The sequence below is a fragment of the Chrysochloris asiatica genome, unplaced genomic scaffold (genome assembly GCF_000296735.1).
Source record: "Chrysochloris asiatica unplaced genomic scaffold, ChrAsi1.0 scaffold00252, whole genome shotgun sequence".
Taxonomy (NCBI): domain Eukaryota; kingdom Metazoa; phylum Chordata; class Mammalia; order Afrosoricida; family Chrysochloridae; genus Chrysochloris; species Chrysochloris asiatica.
The window spans coordinates 2,079,988-2,086,410 of NW_006408770.1; the positions used below are offsets into that span (position 1 = coordinate 2,079,988).

Consider the following 6,423-nt stretch of genomic DNA (forward strand, 5'->3'; position numbering starts at 1 on the left):
AAGACTCAACACCGTATTCTTCACTCACAAAAAAGAGGGAGTTGGGCAGAGGAGAAAAAGAGGAAGAAGAAACGAAAAATGAAAGAAAGAAAATATTATTATAAAAAACAACAACAACAATAATACTAAGAAAATCTGTGGCTTAGTGTGGGTATGTCTTTAATGTCCTAACTCTCTTTCAGTCACTCTGCCCTCCTCTCCTGGTTGTGTGGCGCTGTCGAGTCGATTGCGACCCATAATGACCCTGTATAGTGTTTCTGAGGAACGTTTGGTGAGATTGAACCCCCAACCCTGCAGTTCAAAAGGCTCTGTAGTGGCGCCCCTGCCCTCAGAGCCAAGCTGGGACTCTATCTAAACCAGCTAAAAAAAAGGGAGACCCAGATAGGGTTCCCAAGGAGCGGCTAGTGAGCTTGAACCACCGACCCTGCAGTTCAAAAGGCTCTTTAGTGGCGCCCCAGCCCTCAGAGCCACACTGGGACTCATGCTAAACCAGCTAAAAAAAGGGAGACCAAGTTAGGGTACCCGTGGAGCGGCTGGTGAGCTTGAACCACTGACCCTGCAGTTCAAAAGGATCTGTAGTGGCACCCCAGCCCTGAGAACCACGCTGGGACTCCTGCTAGCCCAGCTAAAAAAAGGGAGACCCAGATAGAGTTCCCGAGCGGGTGAACGTGGCTCAACTTAGCGGGGTAGAGACCGCTCGGACGGGCGGCAGCGGGGCAGGCGAACATGGCCCAATTGGGCGGGGTAGAGGCTGCTCAGCCGGGCTGTAGCTTGCTGGAGAACGTGGCTCAACTGGGCGGGGCAGAGGCCGCTCAGTCAGACGGGCACAGTCCTTGCCTGATGACGTCAGACAGTCGCCACTTCTCCTCTTTTCTTGTCCGTCTGTTTGTCGTTTTTTGTTTGTTTGTTTGTTTGTTTGTTTTTAACTAACTTCTCTCTGCCCACTGTACGTGCCGAAATCCCACTCTAGGGCAGATGTCCCCCACCTTCTCCTCCCCCTGTCTCCAGTGGTTCTCCCCGTTCAAGGCTCTCCGCCACTGGAGGCTCTGCATGAGCTGGTTCCAGCCCCGCCCCACAAGCCCAAAGGAGTTGGGGCTGTAGCTTCATGCTGCAGTGGGCACAAGTCTAAGAAGCCAGTAGTTACTCAGTATGGTGATTTCTCAAAAAAGCGGGCTTAAGATTCTGAAGTACCGAGACTTATGGTGGCTGCAAGGGTGTGGGCTCGTCCCAGGAAGGCCTCCCCCACGAGTTCCCCTCCCCTGAACCTGGAGCCCCTCTCACCAGTGCTGTCTGGCCGCTGTGGCAAACCGGAAGTCTAGATCTGTTTTTGAAGAAGTGCAGCCAGAGTGCTCCTTGGATGCCAAGATGGCCAAACTTCATCACTCATACTTCAGACATATTGTCAAGACTGACCAGTCGCTGGAGAAGGATATCATGTTTTGTAAGGTGGAGGGTCAGACAAAAAGAGGAAGACCTCCAACGAGATAGATTAACCAAGTGGCAGCATCAATGGACTGCAACGTGGCAACAGTAGTGAGGTTGGCACAGGATCGGGCAGTGTTTTGTTCTGCTTTACATAAGGTTGCTATGAGTCAGTACCGACTCAATAGCACCTAACAACAACAACAACTTTTTTGATCTTTGCTGTTATTCCTGGTGTGAGATGATATCTCATTGTTGTTTTGATTTGCATCTCTCTAATGGCTGGTGATCGTGAACATTTCTTCATATGTTTGTTGGCTGCCTGGATCTTCTTGGTGAAGTGTCTGTTCATGCCCTGTGCCCAGTTTTTAATTGGGTTGTCTTTTTCTTGCAGAGGTGTTGTAGTTTTCCTGTCTATTTTTGAAATGAGCCTCTTGTCTGATGTGTTGTTGCAAAAGATTTTTTTCTATTCTGTGGGTTCCCTTTTTACTCTTTTGGTGAAGTCTTTTGATGCACATAAGTTTTTAATTTTTATTATGTCCCAATCATGTATTTTGTCTATTTTTGGTTCTGTAATTTTCAAAATTTTGGTTCAAAATTTTCAAAATTAGAATCCTTACATTTGTCCCTATTTTTTCATTGATGAACTTCATAATTTTGGGATTCACATTTAGGTCTCTGATCCATACTGAGTTAGTTTTTGTATAGTGCTTGAGGTAAAGGTCTTGTTTCAATCTTTTGTATACTGTTTTCCAGTTCTGCCAGCACCATCTGTTAAAGAGACTATCTCTTCCACATGCAATATACCTAGGTACTTTGTCGAAAATCAGTTGGCCATATGTGTTAGGGTTGATTTCTGGATTCTCGTTTCTGTTCCAGTGATCAATGTAGCTATATAGTAAATTTTGAAATCAGGGAGTGAGAGGCCTCCAACCTTGTTGTTCTTTTTAAGCAGTGCTTTGCTTATCCTGGGTCTCTTTCCTTTCCCTATAGTTTGTAATTGTCTTTTCCATATCTTTGAAGAATGTCGTTGTAATCTGGATTGGGATTGCATTATATGTGTAAATTGCTTTGCGCAGTGTTGAGATTTTCATGATGTTGAGTCTTCCTATCCAGGAATATGGTATGTTCTTCCACTTTTGTAAGTCTCTTATGATAGGTTTCTTGTAGTAGTGTTTTGTAATTTTCTTTGTATAGGTCCTGTGTTTATCTGTTTACGTTTATTCCTAAATATTTCATCCTTTGGGTAGCTATTGTAAATGATATGCTTTCCTAATGTTCTTCTCAGCACTGTCATTGTTACTATAGAGGAATCCTACTGATTTTTGTATATTGATCTTATACTTTGCTAAATCTTCCAAATATGTCTAGTAGCTTTTTAACTGAGTCTTTTTTTTTAAATGGCATACTCATTTATTAAACACTTTAAAAAACATCTTCTAAAAATGAAGCTTTTACTGTTTTACAAAGACTAATAGAATTTGTCATATGAGAAAAGCAGCATGTATCATTAACAAGTGCCAATATGTTTCATCAACTTATGCAGAGAAAAACGATAGAACATTGATTTTAACAGCTTTGACTAATTTCTACCTCTGACTTGGTACAATTCAAATTTTATTAGACTTTGCACTGTAAAAGTTATACAAACTTATTTTTAAAAAGCTGTAATTAAGAGTCATCTGATTAATGTAAGTTTTTCATAGTTTACAGTAGCTAGTGTGAAGGAGCTCTTGTAACGTAGTGGTTGAGTCGGGCTGCTAACCTCAAGGTCAGCAGTTTGAAACTACCAGCGGTTCCACTGGAGAAAGATGAAGCTTTCTGCTCCTGTAAAGATTTACAGCCTTAGGAAATCAACTTCATGGCACACCATCATGTGTGGTGTGATCCAGACCTGCTGTCTGATGCCCTCGCCCTCTGCTGGTTAGATGTATTACTTAAGATACAAATATTACTTTTGTGCAGTGGTTCAATCCTCTTGGCTGTCTGCTCCCATAAAGATTTAGTCTCAGAAATCGTATATAAGGTTGCTATGAGTCAGAATCGACTTGATGGCAGTGGATTTGGTTTTGGTCTACTCCCAAGACCTTTTGTTTGCTCCCATTCCAGCCAGCCATGGTGGATGAATAGTTAAGGTAACCTTTCAGGTACTATGGAGAGTTGTGCTGATCAGAATTAGATGATACAGTAAACCTTAATGATACAAGTAGAGTTCAGAAAATTCAGTTGCATAGAATGCAAGGTTATGATGTTGTGCCCGAGTGGATTCCAACCCACAGTGGCCCTATGGGGCAGAGAACTGCCACAGAGAGTTTCCTAGGCTATAATCTTTATGGGAGCAGATCTCCAGGTCTTTTCTCCAGTGGAGCAACTGGTGGGTTTAAACCACAGACCTTTTTCTCAGCAGCTAAACACTTAATCATTGTGTCACCAGGGTTCCTAAAGGTTGCATTATTGAAAAAAAAATCAATCCTTAGTCACATCATAAATGAATTTATGTGGTTTCACTATGTTGCACTTAAATGCACAATCTCCAATAAGGAGCCACAGAGGGGATGTAGAAACAATTAAAGAGACTCTCAAAAGATGTGCAAAATGTGAAGGGAAAGATGATCTGAGTGCCCTGGACAGTACTTTCCAGCTTCGGTAAAAGTAGAAGTTTTGATTTTGATGATACTGACATGAAATACAACAGCAGTCAAGGTCTCAGGGACTGACAATTAATATCCATTGAATTAGGATTAGAATCAAGCAAGGGCAGGAGGGTGTCAGAATCTTAGTCAACTTCCTCATGAGTCAGCAGGTATCTCTCACTCCAGTTTATCAATGAGTTAAGTTTATCTCAAGAATTGTTAAACAAATGAAATTATATCTTGATTATAAAATGAAAGCAGAACTGTGAAAAGAAATTTTCACTAGAAATAAAGAAGCTCAAGATTTTTCTGCCCAAGGAAAAGTGTTACCAAGGGAACTTGCATAATAAAATGTGTTATCTTCTTCACTCTTGAGCTGCTGTCTTCTTCCATGTATTCTAGGTTTTAAGTTAAAAAATTCATCAGAATGAAAATGATGTGTCACTGCTACTTTCCTGTTCATTCTGAAGATTGAGTTGGGCTACATGTGCTGGAGACTTCAAGTGCTGCAGGTAAGTATCCACCAGGGGTTTGTGTGGCAGGTACATGCGTTGGTAAGAAGATACAAAAGTTGCAGGCTGAAGCCCTGGCAAAATGGGATCATTCTGATCCTCATCAAAGGTCTGTCTCTGAAAGACTTCAAAGCTCATAGCAGCATCATTTTCTGGTAGTCCTGGGGGTAACTGTCCATCTCCAGGTTTACACACATCAAATTTCACCCACTGGCAATTGACACATTTTCAAACTCCTGGACAACTTTGGATCAGATTGTGAATGGTTGGATGACAAAATCCAAAGAGATCAGGTTCGGCATTAACTTCCCCATAGAAGCACTTATGGTGTTGAGCAGTTCTGTGTGACAAGCATCTGCAGAAGAGTGGACAATGGCATTCTGGGGATCATCTTCAGGAACAATTGGAAACTGTGGCTGCACACCACCATCCTTGATCTGATAGGTATACAGACACTTCTGGTCTGGGGACTTTATGCTGGCATATACTCGAGTACTGCAGTAGCCCACAGGGTAGATGGCACATTCATCATGGAAGCCAGGTCGGTCAGTGATAATCTTTTTGAGATCTCTTTCTTCATTTTTAGGATAAAGAGTTTCCCAAGTCAGAAGTGTGCTCAAAAAGGCCATAAAGCCCATTTCCCTGTCTGTAGGAAACACTGAATCTAAGGAACTCAGAGAGTTGGGCACACAGAATAGGGGAGGGCTCGGCCAGTTCCCTTTGCATTTAAATATTTAAACAGTTCTAATGGAATTTCTCTACTTGAAGTAGTTCTGATACATTTGCTTCTTGTAGGCTATTAGGGGTGCTTCTGGAGCAGATGAGAGTTTAAGTGCATCCATGGTTGTATGTGTCTACTAGGTAGTACCAGGTCTTTATCTTTATTATCTGAGCCACTGGAACAAATAATCTCTCCTCAAGGTATCTTCCAGTTTGTTGTTCTCTTTGCCTTTTTCTTTTTTCTCTTTCTTAGATTTCTTCCCAAATGGTTCTTCAGCACCAGTGCTGGGTCTAGAAATGGGTCTAGCTCCCTGTATTGCTCCCATAGAGCTGGCCACACCATATGTCAGGGGCAAACTGGAGTTATGGGAAGGAGTTGCAGGCTGTGCTTCTCCTTCAGTGAGAGCCTGAACTTGGAGGAGCTTCTTTAGCAAGTACCTTCTTTCTTCTTTTGCTTTATGAAATTTTTCTTCAAGACGAGCAATTTCATCACAAATAGCAGCATTTTTGAACACCGTGGCTTTGGCTGTCTTCTGCAGTTGCAGGTACTTCAGCCGGTACTTCTCATTCTGGCTCTTCTTCGAAAGCTTTTTCATTTTGGCCTTGCTGGAGTGCAGTGGCAACCGCGGTGAGGGAGCGAGGCCGTGAGGCCGCTCAGTAAACTCATGATCCAGCCCCGCTACAGGGGGCTTCTGGGCGCAATAGGCATCGGCTTCTAGCCTGATGTGCAAGCGAGAGCACTGGTTTCGTCTTTTTCGGTCCGCAGAAACCGGTCTCTAGGAGGTTCCCCAAATCAACTGCCTTTACTGAGTCTTTTGGGGTTTTCTTTATATAGGATCATATTGTCTGCAAATAGAGAGTTTTATTTCTTCTTTGCTAATTCATATGCCTTTAATTTCCCTATCTTGCCGTATAGCTCTGGCTAAGGCTTCCAAAACAATATTGAATACGAGTGGTGACAAAGGGCATCCTTGTCTGGTTCCAGTTTGCAAGGGAAGGCTTTCAGTTTCTCTCCTCTGAGAGTGATGTGGGCTGTTGGTTTTGTATGTATGGGCTTGATTATGTTGAGGAATTTCCCTTCAATTCCTACTTTATTGAGTGTTTTTATCAGGAATGGATGTTGGATTTTGTCAAAT

At 42.6% G+C, this 6,423-nt stretch overlaps 1 pseudogene; it reads right to left on the bottom strand.

Annotated features, from left to right (window-relative positions):
- Positions 1–4,477: 4,477 nt before the first annotated feature.
- On the bottom strand, positions 4,478–5,925 carry LOC102842187 (annotated as a pseudogene).
- Positions 5,926–6,423: the final 498 nt, after the last annotated feature.